The sequence below is a fragment of the Saimiri boliviensis genome, chromosome 1, assembly GCF_048565385.1.
Source record: "Saimiri boliviensis isolate mSaiBol1 chromosome 1, mSaiBol1.pri, whole genome shotgun sequence".
NCBI classification, from domain to species: Eukaryota; Metazoa; Chordata; class Mammalia; order Primates; family Cebidae; genus Saimiri; species Saimiri boliviensis.
Genome location: NC_133449.1, coordinates 178104095 through 178118717, shown reverse-complemented (window position 1 = coordinate 178118717; position 14623 = coordinate 178104095). Strand labels below are relative to the sequence as shown.

The following is a 14623-nucleotide window of genomic DNA, read 5'->3' as shown; positions in this document are numbered from 1 at the left end:
GTAATTTCTAAAACTGTAAACCCAAAACCCTTTCATATGTGATTTCTAAAACTGTAAACCCAAGACCCTTTTACTTGTAATTTCTAAGGCTGTAAACCTAAGATTCTTTCATGTGTAATATCTAGAGTGTAAGCCTATATAAAGGCAGAGCTTCTCTTTGTTAGGGGAGCTTGGTTGTTTAGACAAATTGTCACCTGGCTCCCAGCTGTAATAATAATAATAATAATAAACACTTCTTCCTTCCCAGGTTGGTGTTCGAGATGTCTGTTTCTTGCAGCCACTCCTGCTTCAACGCCTTAGCCTCAGAGTATTTGACCTTCACCTATACTTCACAGTCTTGCTGCTGAGGACACACCCTGGACCCCACATCAATCACAACAGCTTCATCTCACTTTATGATCTTTTGTTTTCCTCTCAACCCTTCAGCTCTCACCTGATATCATTTCCTTTCCCTTCTACTTTATACCTTGTGATCCCTTCAGTCTATTCACGCTCTTGCCACTAACCCAGTCCTTTTGTTTACTAGTCTTGCAAAGTCTAAGCTCATAATAAGTCAAACCATTTTACTCTTCACTCTCAATCCAGGATGCTGACTTAAGATACAGGAAAGAAAGGGGGCTGCTGATTAGCTTGGCATGGTGGCGGGCTCCTGTAATCCCAGCTACTTGGGAGGCTGAGGCAGGAGAATCACTTGAACCTGGGAGGCAGAGGTTGTAGTGAGCCAAGATCACACCACTGCACTCTATCCTGGGTGACAGAGTGAGCTTGCATCAGTGGGCTCAGTCTAGTCTGGTGTGAGGAAACGTGGGTTGAGAGAGTAACAAGTGGGCTGAGTCCAATTGTGATTGGAAATGTAAATGTGTAGAAGCACCAACTCACATCTTGTGTGGTTTCCTCCAGTGACCCGGGGTAGTAGTGCAGTGACCAAATGCTTGCAGTTGGGGTGAACAGAATGACAAGACAATGAAGGAACTGAAGCAAAGGACCACAGTAGTATCTAAACTGAAGAGGAAAGGGAGTAAAAACATAACTTTTGTTGGGCCTAATATGTATACTGTGTCCATCTACCTTCTTTTTCTTTATTTGGGGTATATAACAACCTGGCACAGTGTTAATAAGAACCAGAATATTCAGAAGAGAATGCAAGTCAGGCTAACGAAGGTGGCAAGAATAGCACCATCTCTCCTGAACCATTCATCACACACAGATGTGACTGTGGTGACATCTAAAATGATCTAATGCAGCCAGTTGATAAGGGCTCAGGGCTAGATTTCATCTTTCAGAGTAATGAGATGTAGCATCAGTAACTGAGAGTGCAGGCTTGGTGGCAGGGGGCTACATTCCAAGAACTCCAGGGGATTCCTGAAACCTCAGATAGTACTGAACACTATATATACTAGGTTTTTCTCCTATACATACAAAGCTATGATAAAATTTAATTTATAAATTACACAGAGTAAGAGATTAATAAAAATACTTAATAATAAAATAGAATGATTATAACAATATAGTATAATAAAAGTCATGCAAATGTGTGTGTCTCTCTCTCAAAATATTTTAATGTACTTACTCACCTATTTGGTTTACCCAGTTGGCTGTAACTGCAGAAAACAAAACTGTGGATAAAGGGGTGTTAGGGCTTTCCAAAGAAACCCAAACTAATAGGATTATAGACATAGGTAAAGATCAATAGGAGGAGATTTACTATGTAAACTGACTCATGTGATTACAGAAGCTAAGAAGTCCCATGACATGCTATCTGCAAGCTGAAGAACCAGGAAAGGTGATGGTGTAATTCGGTCCAAGTCTGAAGGACTGAGGGGAACAGGGTAAAGTTTAAGTCCTAGAGTCAGAAAGTCCAAGAATAAGGAGCTCTGATTTCCTGAAGGGAGGAGAAAATGGATGTCCCAGCTCAAGAAGAGAGAGAATGAGAGAATTTGCCCTTCCTATACCTTAAAAAAAAAAAAAAATTTTTTTTTAAAAGAAAAATGCCTTGCTATGTTGCCCTGGCTGGCCTCAAACTCCTGGGCTCCAGCATCTTCCTGCTACAGACTTCCAAGTAGCTGGAACTATGGGCACATCCTCTGCCTTTTTGTTCTATGTGAGAAGGAGCCCTCAGTGGATTGGATGATGCCTGCCCACATTGGTGAGGGCAGACCTCATTTGCTCAGTCTACTGATTAAAAAGCTTGTGAACCTCTCCGGATACAGCCTCACAGACACACCCACAAATAATGTTTTACTAGCTATCTAATAAAATTAACCATCATGCAGACAGACCAGGGCTCTAATATGGACCTACTACATGCTAACTGTAGCAACTAGGTAAATTACTTTACTTCTCTTTTGTTTCTTTGTCTGTAAAGTAAAGACAAGAATATAGATCACATAGAGCTATTGTGAGGATGAAACGAGGTCATGGGCTATTGTTAGTACTATTCTTGTAATAATACAATAGCAGAACAAATTGGTACTTACCCAGGACCTCCAAATTTCTACCCTAACCTGGCACCTAGCTTAGAAGAACTTATTAACATAGTTAATAACTTATGTTATCCAAATTTAACTCAGCCAAGACCTCCTGATCTCTTTCTATGGAATTTTACTCTAAGACGACTGTATTCCCTAGGGAAACCTATGTGTTTCTATGTTACTTCTCTCCTGGGTGATTATATCCGGACCCATGGCTTTAAATATCATCTATGTGGATGATTCCCTAATTTATATATCATTCTGATCTCTCTTATGACCTTCAGACTCATATATTCAGCTGTCTATTTGACATTTTGACTTGGATTTCTAACAGACATCCCAAAATTGCATTTAAAATAAAAGAAAAAATAGAAAACTTGGACTACATCAAACATTTAAAACTTCTGTGCATAAAAGGATATAATCAGTAGTGAAAAGGCAACCTATGGAATGGGAAAAATATTTTCAAATCATATATCTGATAGGTGGTTAATATCCCAAATATATAAAGAACTCCTACAATTCAACAAATAACAATAAAAATCCTTATTTTAAAATGGGCAAAATACTTGAGTAGACATTTCTCCAAAGAAAATACATAAACTGCCAATAAGCACATGAAAAGATGCTCCACATAATTAATCATTAGGGAAATGCAAATCAAACCCACAATGACATACCGCTTTACACTCATTAGAATAGCTTCTGCTATACACACACACACACACACACACACACACACACACACACAGAGAGAGAGAAAGAGAGAGAGAGAGAGAGAGAGAGAGAGAGAGAGAAAATAACAAGTATTAGTGAAGACATGGAAAAACTGGAACTCTTGTGTACTGTTGGTGGGAACAGTACAGCTACTGGAGAAACAGTATGGCAATCCCTTAAAAAAATTAAATATAAGGCCAGGCGCGGTGGCTCAAGCCTGTAATCCCAGCACTTTGGGAGGCCGAGGCGGGTGGATCACGAGGTCAAGAGATCGAGACCATCGTGGTCAACATGGTGAAACCCCGTCTCTACCAAAAATACAAAAAATTAGCTGGGCATGGTGGTGCGTGCCTGTAATCCCAGCTACTCAGGAGGCTGAGGCAGGAGAATTGTCTGAACCCAGGAGGCGGAGGTTGCGGTGAGCCGAGATCGTGCCATTGCACTCCAGCCTGGGTAACAAGAGCGAAACTCCGTCCCAAAAAAAAAAAAAAAAAAAAAAAATTAAATATAGCCGGGTGCGGTGGCTCATGCCTATAATCCCAGCACTTTGGGAGGCCAAGGCGGGCAGATCACCTGAGGTTAGGAGTTTGAGACCAGCCTGACCAATATGGTGAAAACCCGTCTTGAAAAAAAAAAAAAAAAGAAGAAGAAGAAGAAAAAAATTAAATATAGAATTACCAAATGATCCAGTAACCCCATTTCTGGGCATATACCCAAAGAATTAGAAGCAAGTACTCAAATAGATGCTTGTCCATACGTGTTTACAGCAGCATTAGTCACAATAGGCAAAAGACAGAAGCAACCCAAGTGTCCATCAGTGGATGAATGAGTAAATAAAATGTAGTATACGAATATAATGGAATAGTAATCAGTCTCAAAAAGAAAGGGAATTCTGACATATGCTACAACATGGATGAACCTTGAAGACATTATGCTAAGTGACAATAAAAGCTAATCACAAAAGGATAAACACTATGTGATTCCAACTAAGAGTGGTCAAATTCATAGAGACTTCTTCATTATACAATGGTTTTCAGGGGCTAGGGTAAGAAGGGAAGCGGGGAGTTATTGTTTAATAGGTACAGAGTTTCAATTTTTCAAGATTAAAAGAGTTCTACAGATGGATGATAGTAATGGTTGCATAATATGAATGTACTTAATGCACTTAAGAATGGTTAAAATGGTAAATTTTATATGTTTATTTCACCGCAATTTTTTAAAAGCAAAAACAAAAATAAAAAGCTCTTAATTTCCAAAACCCCTATCCCCTAAGTTTTCCCATTTCAAAAACAGTCATGAAAAGCTACAACGCTGCTTAAGCTAAAAATCCAGGAATCATCCTTAATTTCCTTTTCTCATGCCCATATCCAATAGTAAATCATGTCATCTTTTGCTTTCAAAAATATTCTGAGGCCGGGCGCTTTGACTCAATCCTGTAATCCCAGCACTTTGGGAGGCTGAGGCGGTGGATCACGAGGTCGAGAGATTGAGACCATCCTGGTCAACATGGTGAAACCCCGTCTCTACTAAAAATACAAAACATTAGCTGGGCATGGTGGTGCATGCCTGTAATCCCAGCTACTCAGGAGGCTGAGGCAGGAGAATTGCCTGAACCCAGGAGGCGGAGGTTGCCGTGAGCCGAGATCGCGCCATTGCACTCCAGCCTGGGTAACAAGAGCAAAAAAAAAAACTCCGTCTCAAAGAAAAAAAAAAAAAAAAAAGAAGAATTCTGAATTCATCCATTTATCACTTCCACAGTTACCACTCTAGCTCGGGCCATCATAATCTCTTGCCTTTAATGCTGCAGTGCTTTCCAATCAGTCAACCTGCTTTCATTCTTGTTCTCTACAGTCCATTTTCTATATAACAGCCAGAATGTTCCTTTTATGCTAGAAATAAGACCTGATGTTTTCTGCTTGAAAACAGGCCAGGTGCAATGGCTCATGCCTATAATCCCAGCATTTTGGGAGGCTGAAGTGGGAAGAGTTCAAGACCAGCCTAGGCAACATGGCAAAACCCCATCTCTATAAAAAATACGAAAATTAGTTGGGTATGGTGTGTGTAGTCCTGGCTACTGGGGAAACTGAGGTGGGATGATTGCTTGAGCCCAGGAGGCAGACGTTGTAGCAAGTCAAGATAATGCCATTGCACTCCAGCCTGGGTGACAGTGAGACCCTGTCTCAAAAAAGGAAAGGAAAGAAAAGTAAAGGAGAGGAAAGGAGAGGAGAGCAGAGCAGAGGGGAGCAGAGCAGAGCAAAGCAGAGAGAGGAGGGGAGGGGAGGGGAGGAAAGTGGAGGGAAGGGAAGGGAAGGAGAGAGGGAGGAGGGGAGGAGAGGGAAGGGAAGGGAAGGAGAGAGGGAGGAGGGAAGGGAAGGGAGGGAAGGAGAGAGGGAGGGAGGAAGGGAGGGAGGGAAGGAGGAAGGAAAGAAGGGAAAAGAAAAGCAAAGAAAAGAGAAAAGAAGGCCGGGTGTGGTGGCTCATGCCTGTAATCCCAGCACTTTGGGAGGCTAAGGTGGGCGGATCACTTGAGGTCAGGAGTTCGAGACCAGCCTGGCCAACGTGTTGAAACCCCATCTTTATAAAAAAAAAAAAAAAAAAAAGAAAAGATTCTGGTAGTGTTCCACCTAGAATAAAATCCAAACTCCTTGCCACTATCTACAAGGCACTAGACAATTTGGCTTCCATAAATACTGGCCTCTTGCCAATGTCTCTGACTTATGTTCCAACACTACTGACTTTGATCACTATGTTCTAGTCACGCTGGTCTTCCCTCCCTCTGTTACTTAGTCACCCCAAGCACATCCCTTATCTCACGGTCTTTGTACTTGCTGCTCTTCTGCTTAGTACACCTGCTTCCCAGATCTTCACATGACAGATTCCTTCTCATCCTTTGCCTCTCAGCTCAGATATCACCTTCTAAGAAACATGTTCACTCAGTATTCATCTAAAGCAGCTACTCAATGGCTGTCATTCTAAGCCATTACTCTCTTTTCTTTCTCCTTGGCACTTGCCACTGTAGCAGGAGCGGCTGTGGGAAACAGATCTCTTGGACACCGAATACAGGAGGAAGGAGTTTATTTGGCCGGGAGCAAGGTAGCATATTTGCTAATAGCCAAGCTCACCTAACAAAGGAAGGTTCCTTCTTTATATAGGCTTATACTTTAGATGTTACAGGTGGAAGAATCTTAGGTTTAGAGCTTAACATATGAAAAGGGTCTCAGTGGCTGGGGCGTGGTGCTAATCCCAACACTTTGGGAGGCCGAGGCGGGTGGATCACGAGGTCAAGAGATCAAGACCATCCTGGTCAACATGGTGAAACCCCGTTTCTACCAAAAATACAAAAAATTAGCTGGGCATGGTGGCACGTGCCTGTAATCCCAGCTACTCAGGAGGCTGAGGCAGGAGAATTGCCTGAACCCAGGAGGCGGAGGTTGCGGTGAGCCGAGATCGCACCATTGCACTCCAGCCTGGGTAACATGAGCGAAACTCCCGTCTCAAAAAAAAAAGGGTCTCAGTTTATAGTCTTAGGAATTACATATGAAAAGGGTCTCAGTTTACACTCTTAGGAATTACATATGAAAAGGGTTTCAGCTTACAGTCTTAGGAATTACATATGAAAAGGGTTTCAGTTTACAGTCTTAGGAATGAAAAGGGGAAGTTGATCTGAGATGCCTGGGTCTCCCTCTTCACCACTACCTCAAATTTGTATTTATTTGTACAAGTTTATTGTCAGCCTCCCATCCTCCAAGTAAAATGTGAGCTCCATGAGAACAGATAGCTTGTTTCTTTCCTCAATTCCCAGAACTCATAACAGTGTTTGACACACATCGATCTATTCACGTTTGCCAAATGAATGAAAAAGTGAAAAACATTAGTGACCCAATTTTCCTGCCATGTCACATACATAAATAAAAGTCTTCCGGGAAAACTCCTAATTCTATGCTGGCCCTCACTAATGTCTTTTCCATCTATTCTAGAATGCAATAAACAGTCTTTAAAATACAAGCGGCATATTTCACATTTCATTTTTTGCAGGTATCTCTGAAGGGAATGGATTTACATTTCTACTACCATGAATAGGATGGTCAAGTTTGTTGCAATGCAATGCACTATTTTTTCTGTGGAATTCAAAAACCTGTCTTTATCTCTTGAAGCCAAATTGTGAGGTTCACATTGGAAATTATACTCATCTAAAGAATATGGGCTGGGTGCAGTGGCTCAAACCTTTAATCCCAGCACTTGGGAGGTCGAGGTGGGTGGATCATGAGGTCAAGAGATCGAGACCATCCTGGTCAACATGGTGAAACCCCGTCTCTACCAAAAATACAAAAAATTAGCTGGGCATGGTGGCACGTGCCTGTAATCCCAGCTACTCAGGAGGCTGAGGCAAGAGAATTGCTTGAACCCAGGAGGTGGAGGTTGCGATGAGCTGAGATCGTGCCATTGTACTCCAGCCTTGGTAACAAGAGCGAAACTCCATCTCAAAAAAAAATAATAATAATAATAATATGGACATTTAAGTCCTTAAACAGTTGTTCAAAGTATTTTATTACATCCTTTTTATGTCTTCAGAATGTTTCAAGGTCCACTGTCTTCATGGCTAGTTACCTATCTGTCCAGGCCAAACAAACTCAAGTTAAAATGCAGGATCACATAACGGCAGAAATGTGATTTCTCATTTTATTATGCAAACCAACAGAATTATGCCAGGTCTTGCTAGGCTGCAGCTGCTCTACTCTGCCCAAATGCCGGTATGCATCGGGGTGATGACATCCCACTTGGGATGTTGTCTGATGACATGAACAGACTTCTGTTTCTCAACTCTTTTTTTTTTTTTTTTTTTTTTGAGACGGAGTTTCGCTCTTGTTACCCAGGCTGGAGTGCAATGGCGCGATCTCGGCTCACCGCAACCTCCGCCTCCTGGGTTCAGGCAATTCTCCTGCCTCAGCCTCCTGAGTAGTTGGGATTACAGACACGCGCCACCATGCCCAGCTAATTTTTTGTATTTTTAGTAGAGACGGGGTTTCACCATGCGGACGAGGATGGTCTCGATCTCTCAACCTCATGATCCACCCGCCTCGGCCTCCCAAAGTGCTGGGATTACAGGCTTGAGCCACCGCGCCCGGCGTTTCTCCACTCTTGAGTCATAGTTTGATGTTCTGAGGCCAAGGTAAGTAATATCTTACAGGGATTTTGGCAAGGAAAAAAATAGCTATTTCAGATTTTATTCAAGTTTCCCTTGTCATGCCAGACCCCACTGACTTCAGTAAGGATAGCACCATGTTCAAGAGGCTGAAGAGACCTAGAACCAGCATATGAGACATAAGATTTATTGAGGGGCCTTAAATAAAGGGCAGTTCAGTGTCAGTGGCCTGGGCAGAAGAACCAAAACTCCTTGCAAAAAGCATGCAGTCGGCCAGGCTCGGTGGCTCTCACATGTAATCCCAGCACTTTGGGAGGACAAGGCTGGTGGATCACCTGAGGTCAAGAGTTTGAGACCAGCCTAACCAACATGGTAAAACCCTGTCTCTACTATATACAAAAAATTAGCCAGGCCTGGTGGTAGGTGCCTGTAATCCTAGCTACTTGGGAGGCTGAGGCAGTAGAATCACTTGAACCCAGGAGGTGGAGATTGCAGTGAACCAAGATTGTACCATTGTACTCTAGCCTGGGCAACAAGAGCAAAAACTCTGTCTCAAAAAAAAAAAAAAAGTGCCGGGCGTGGTGGCTCACGCCTGTAATCCCAGCACTTTGGGAGGCCAAGCCAGGTGGATCATGAGGTCAAGAGATCGAGACCATCCTGGTCAACACGGTGAAACCCCGTCACTACTAAAAATACAAAAAAAAGCTGGGCATGGTTATGCATGCCTGTAATCCCAGCTACTCAGGAGGCTGAGGCAAGAGAATTGCCTGAACCCAGGAGGCGGAGGTTGTGGTGAGCTGAGATCGCGCCATTGCACTCCAGCCTGGTTAACAAGAGTGAAGCTCCATCTCAAAAAAAAAAAAAAAACCACCAAAAAACTGCAGTTTGTATAGCACTTTTACTTAACACCTGTCCCCTAGCAATGTCTACCAGGCAACCTTCATTTAACTTAAACAAAGGGCTTTGATCACCTAGTAGGGCCTGCATTCTACAGGATGGGCTAGGTGTGGGAGCAGTTCAGAAGTTCCTCATAGATAAGAAATGAAATCTCTGGGTTGGCCACTCCCAGATTCCTTAGCTTGGAACTCTGAATACGCATTCTTCTCAGACCATAGGGTCATCCTTCAGGTATGCATGTTATTGCTGCCAAGTGCATCTGTCAGGTACAGTTGCCATACACTCCTTACCAGAAGCATCCAAACACAGATTTGCGGGATCTAAAGCAGACGCTGAACAGACTCTCTGAATCATTCTCTACTCTGATGCTGAAGCTATAATACTGGACTGAGTTTGGGCCTTCTACTCTTTTCTTTTTGAGATGGAAACTTGCTCTGTTGTCCAGGCTGGAGTGCAGTGGCACAATCTCAGCTCACTGCAAACTCCACCTCTCAGGCTCAGGCGATTCTTTCACCTCAGCCTCCCAAGTAGCTGGGACTACAGGAGTATGCCACCACACCTGGCTAATTTTTGTATTTTTAGTAGAGACAGGGTTTTGCTATGTTGCCCAGGCTGGTCTCAAACTCCTGACCTCAGGTGATCTGACCTCCTTAGCCTCCCAAAAGGCTGAGATTACAGGCATGAGCCACTGCTCCTGGCCTACTCTTCTTTTTTTTTTTTTTTTTTTTTTTGAGACGGAGTTTCGCTCTTGTTACCCAGGCTGGAGTGCAATGGCGCGATCTCGGCTCACCGCAACCTCCGCCTCCTGGGTTCAGGCAATTCTCCTGCCTCAGCCTCCTGAGTAGTTGGGATTACAGGCACGCGCCACCATGCCCAGCTAATTTTTTGTATTTTTAGTAGAGACGGGGTTTCACCATGTTGACCAGGTTGGTCTCAATCTCTCGACCTTGTGATCCACCCGCCTCGGCCTCCCAAAGTGCTGGGATTACAGGCTTGAGCCACCGCGCCCGGCCCTGGCCTACTCTTCTTAAAGGAGGAGTCTGTTCTTTGGAGACCTTCCCTTCCTCAGGCAAATAATTGCTGACTGCTCCAGCCTATATAACGTCCCGACATAACCAAATCTATGGAGAACACATCGTTCTTAAGGCATTTATTTAGAGCCAATAATCAAACGAAAACAAATAATTATAACTAACATTTGGTTTATAGTTAACATATACTAGGAGCTTGAGCTAAGCACTACCATCCCAGGAAACTGAGGCTTAGTAAACTTTAAATTTACTCAAGCTCACAAGCTTGGAATTGAAGAAAAAAGCAACTGAATACTGGTCTTTCTACTAGCATACATCCAAAGGCTATGCACTTAACCAATACAATATACTGTCTCTTATTGTACAAGTTATTATAAGGTTCATCTATAAAATTCCATTGTGCAGAATAGAAGGGAAAACAAAGCAAGAAATTATAGATGTTTATTTTTTTGAATTTTCATTTAACATATTGTTTGATTCAAATAATTTGTATATGAGTTATCCGTTGCTGCATAATACCTTAAAATTTAGCAGTTTAAAACAACATTCATTATTTCTCATAGTTTCTGAGGATGAGGAATCTGGAAGCCGCTTACCTGAGTGGTTCTGGTTCAGAAGACTCTCATGAGATTGCAGTGAAGCTGTCAGTAGTCATCTCAACACCCAAGTGATGCTGAAGGAGCTACTTCCGAGCTCACTCAAGATTGTCGATGGGCCTCAAGACCTCATTAAAAATTGGCCAGAGACTTCATTCTTTGACATCACATGAACCCCTCAAAGGGCTGTTTATAACATGATAGCTTGCTTGTCTCTGAGCAAGAGAAAGAGAGAAAGAACACCCAAGATGGACATCTTTTATAATGTAATCACCCAAGTGATATAAGTACCATCACTAATGCTGTATGCTTTTGGTCACATAGACCAATTGTGGTACAGGGATCATTCATTGGGTGCCATCTGGGAGGCAAACTACCATTTAAAGTTCTAGCCCTGAACCTTATGGTTATCTACCATATAAATCAGTTTTACATTTTCCTATATGTAAAATAGGAACATCCTAATTCAGAACCTTGCAGGATAAAGGGCCTCAGGTAACTGATTCAGATTCTGAGCTCTCTTTCTCTTTTAAAAGATGACATTTAAAGCTGAGCATGCTGGCTCACACCTGTAATCCCAGTACTTTGGGAGGCCAAGGCAGGCGGATCACTTGAGGTCAAGAGTTTGAGACCAGCTTGGCCAAAATGGCAAAACCCCGTTTCTACCAAAAATACAATGAAAAATTAGCCAGGTGTGGCAGCATGTGCCTATAGTCCCAGCAACTTGGAAGGCTGAGGTAAGAGGATTGCTTGAGCCCGGGAGGTCGAGGTTGCAGTGAGCCAAGATTGTGCCACTGCACTCCAGCCTGGGTGATGGAGAGAGACTCTATCTCAAAAAAAAAAAAAGTAATTTAAATAATAACTATATTCAGATAGTAATCACAGTGCACCTGGAACCAGACGGCACCATCTTAGGTTGCCCTCTACTTTGCACACGTGGACAAGCCATCTATGACAAATGGTTTCTTTTCTTCCTAAGGATGTGCAGCTTCTTTTGTAGTCTACTGCATTGTTTTCAATCCCTTTCAGGAGTGTTATCTGATACCAAACTGATGTTTCCCGAATGTTAAAATAAGACTTCTTCACCTTGTTTGGTCTGGACACAGGTCAACATTCTTCTTATAGAAGCTTTCATTTATTTTGAAATATTAAAACAATATTTTAGCAAAAAATATTGCTAAAAAGGAGTTTTCAAGAGGCTTTGCTTTCTTTTGCAGTTAATTCCAGATAAGAACTACAACTTCATATAAGATGCTAGAAGGGATTAAGTACGTTGCTAAAGGTATAAGCACCCATCTTCAAGAAGCAAGAATACTGAATAGTAAGTGTAAAGAAACAAACAAGTCCTGTGATAACATCTTTATCATAATTTTTTTTTTTTTTTTTTTTTTTTTTTTTTTTTTTGAGACGGAGTTTCGCTCTTGTTACCCAGGCTGGAGTGCAATGGCGCAATCTCGGCTCACCGCAACCTCCGCCTCCCGGGTTCAGGCAATTCTCCTGCCTCAGCCTCCTGAGTAGCTGGGATTACAGGCACACGCCACCATGCCCAGCTAATTTTTTGTATTTTTAGTAGAGACGGGGTTTCACCATGTTGACCAGGATGGTCCCGATCTCTCGACCTCGTGATCCACCCGCCTCGGCCTCCCAAAGTGCTGGGATTACAGGCTTGAGCCACCGCACCCGGCCTATCATAATTTTTAAAAAGTCTATTATGCTTTATGCAAATGTTTAAATTTCCTTGTTAAAAACCTGCTGGCAAGGTTAGGTTCCCTTTCTGTAGCTTTATTTTCAACTTACAATATAGTGACTATTAAATATTGCTTACCCAACACATATTGTAAAAATATATACTTAGTTCTGTTTCTATTACTAAGCCACTACTATTTTAAAAAAGAATGTCTTGCATTGTTAAGTTTAGCAGTCTAAATTCTTAAAGGCCTTGGAATGATGCTGTCCAATAAGATAACCAATAGCTACCAGTATTTTGGGAGGACTGCTTGAACCCAAGAGTATGAGACCAGCCTAAGCAACACAGGGATGCCTTGTCTCCGCAAAAAAAAAAAAAAAAAAAAAAAAAAAAAATTTAGCTGGGCATAGTGGCCTGTGCCTGCAGTCCCAGCTACTCGGCAGGCTGAGGCAGGAGACCTGCTTAAGCTTAAGAGTTCAGGGCTGGCCGGGCGCGGTGGCTCAAGCCTGTAATCCCAGCACTTTGGGAGGCCGAGGCGGGTGGATCACAAGGTCGAGAGATCGAGACCATCCTGGTCAACATGGTGAAACCCCGTCTCTACTAAAAATACAAAAAAATTAGCTGGGCATGGTGGCACGTGCCTGTAATCCCAACTACTCAGGAGGCTGAGGCAGGAGAATTGCCTGAACCCAGGAGGCGGAGGTTGCGGTGAGCCGAGATCGCGCCATTGCACTCCAGCCTGGGTAACAAGAGCGAAACTCCGTCTCAAAAAAAAAAAAAAAAAAAAAGAGTTCAGGGCTGCAGTGAGCTACGATTGTGTCACTGCACTGTTGCCTGGGCAACAGAGTGGGGCCATGTCTCCAACAAATAAATGAATACATATTAAAAAATAAAATTGTTGGCCGGGCGCGGTGGCTCAAGCCGGTAATCCCAGCACTTTGGGAGGCCGAGGCGGGTGGATCACGAGGTCAAGAGATCGAGACCATCCTGGTCAACATAGTGAAACCTCGTCTCTACTAAAAATACAAAAAATTAGCTGGGCATGGTGGTGCGTGCCTGTAATCCCAGCTACTCGGGAGGCTGAGGCAGGAGAATTGCCTGAACCCAGGAGGCAGAGGTTGCGGTGAGCCGAGATCGTGCCATTGCACTCCAGCCTGGGTAACAAGAGCGAAACTCCGTCTCAAAAAAAAAAAAAAAAAAAAATTGTGGCTAGTCCAAATTGAAATGTGCTGTAAAGTACATACTGGATTCTTTTTTTCAAATTCTGACAACCTGTGAAACACACTGAATTCTTAAGGTTTAGTAAGGGGGGAGAATAAAAGATCAGTGATTTGTATATAACAATGTAAAATATCAATAATTTCTATATTGATTATATGATGAAATGATCATGTTCTGGATGTACTGATTAAATATACTATTAAAGTTAATTTCATCTTTTACTTTTACTTTTTAAATATGCAGCATTGCCAGATAAAATACAGGACAACCAGTTACATTTTCATTTTATATATTCCTTCATGGGATATAATATTTAAAAATTATTCATTCTATATCTGAAATTCGAATTTAACTAGGAGTCCTATATTTTTACTTGCTACTGAAAATTTTATTAATATGGCTACTAGAAAAATTAACATAACAAATGTAGCTCCTTATCCTATTGAACATTGCTGCTTTAGAATCACCTTGCTGCTTTTTGATGTTCCAATTAGTTCCCGAATAAACTCTTCACAGAAATAACTAATCTGTGGAGAATATTTAATCTTAGGCTAGGATCATTAATCGTGATGTTAAATTTTTACATCGGCATGAACGAAATGGCTTGTTACAGACGAAAATATAGAAAGGGCATCTGGACTAGAATGAAAAGCCATAGTTCCGAGTTTCTCTAGTGGGGTAATTAACAGTCCCAGTTCCTCTTATAAGGATAGGGGGTGTCAACAGCAACTATCTGTGAGACCCTAGGCCAGTCACTTTCTCCCCGCCCCCACCCGCACCCCGCGTAGGCCTCTCAGAAAGCTAGGAGAGGTGCGTTTTCAACACTGGAGCCTCGCGGCCGCTCTCCCACTCGCTCCCGG

The 14623-nt window shown here is 42.4% G+C and overlaps 1 long non-coding RNA gene across 1 annotated transcript in view; it reads right to left on the bottom strand.

The window, feature by feature from the left end:
• The window catches only part of LOC120365365 (uncharacterized), a 39021-nt gene that overhangs the window by 24001 nt on the left and 397 nt on the right, over positions 1-14623 (bottom strand). Inside the window, exon 2 of the long non-coding RNA XR_005580321.2 lies at positions 10856-11070. This is a non-coding gene — a long non-coding RNA (uncharacterized LOC120365365). The remainder of the gene's footprint in view (positions 1-10855; positions 11071-14623) is intronic.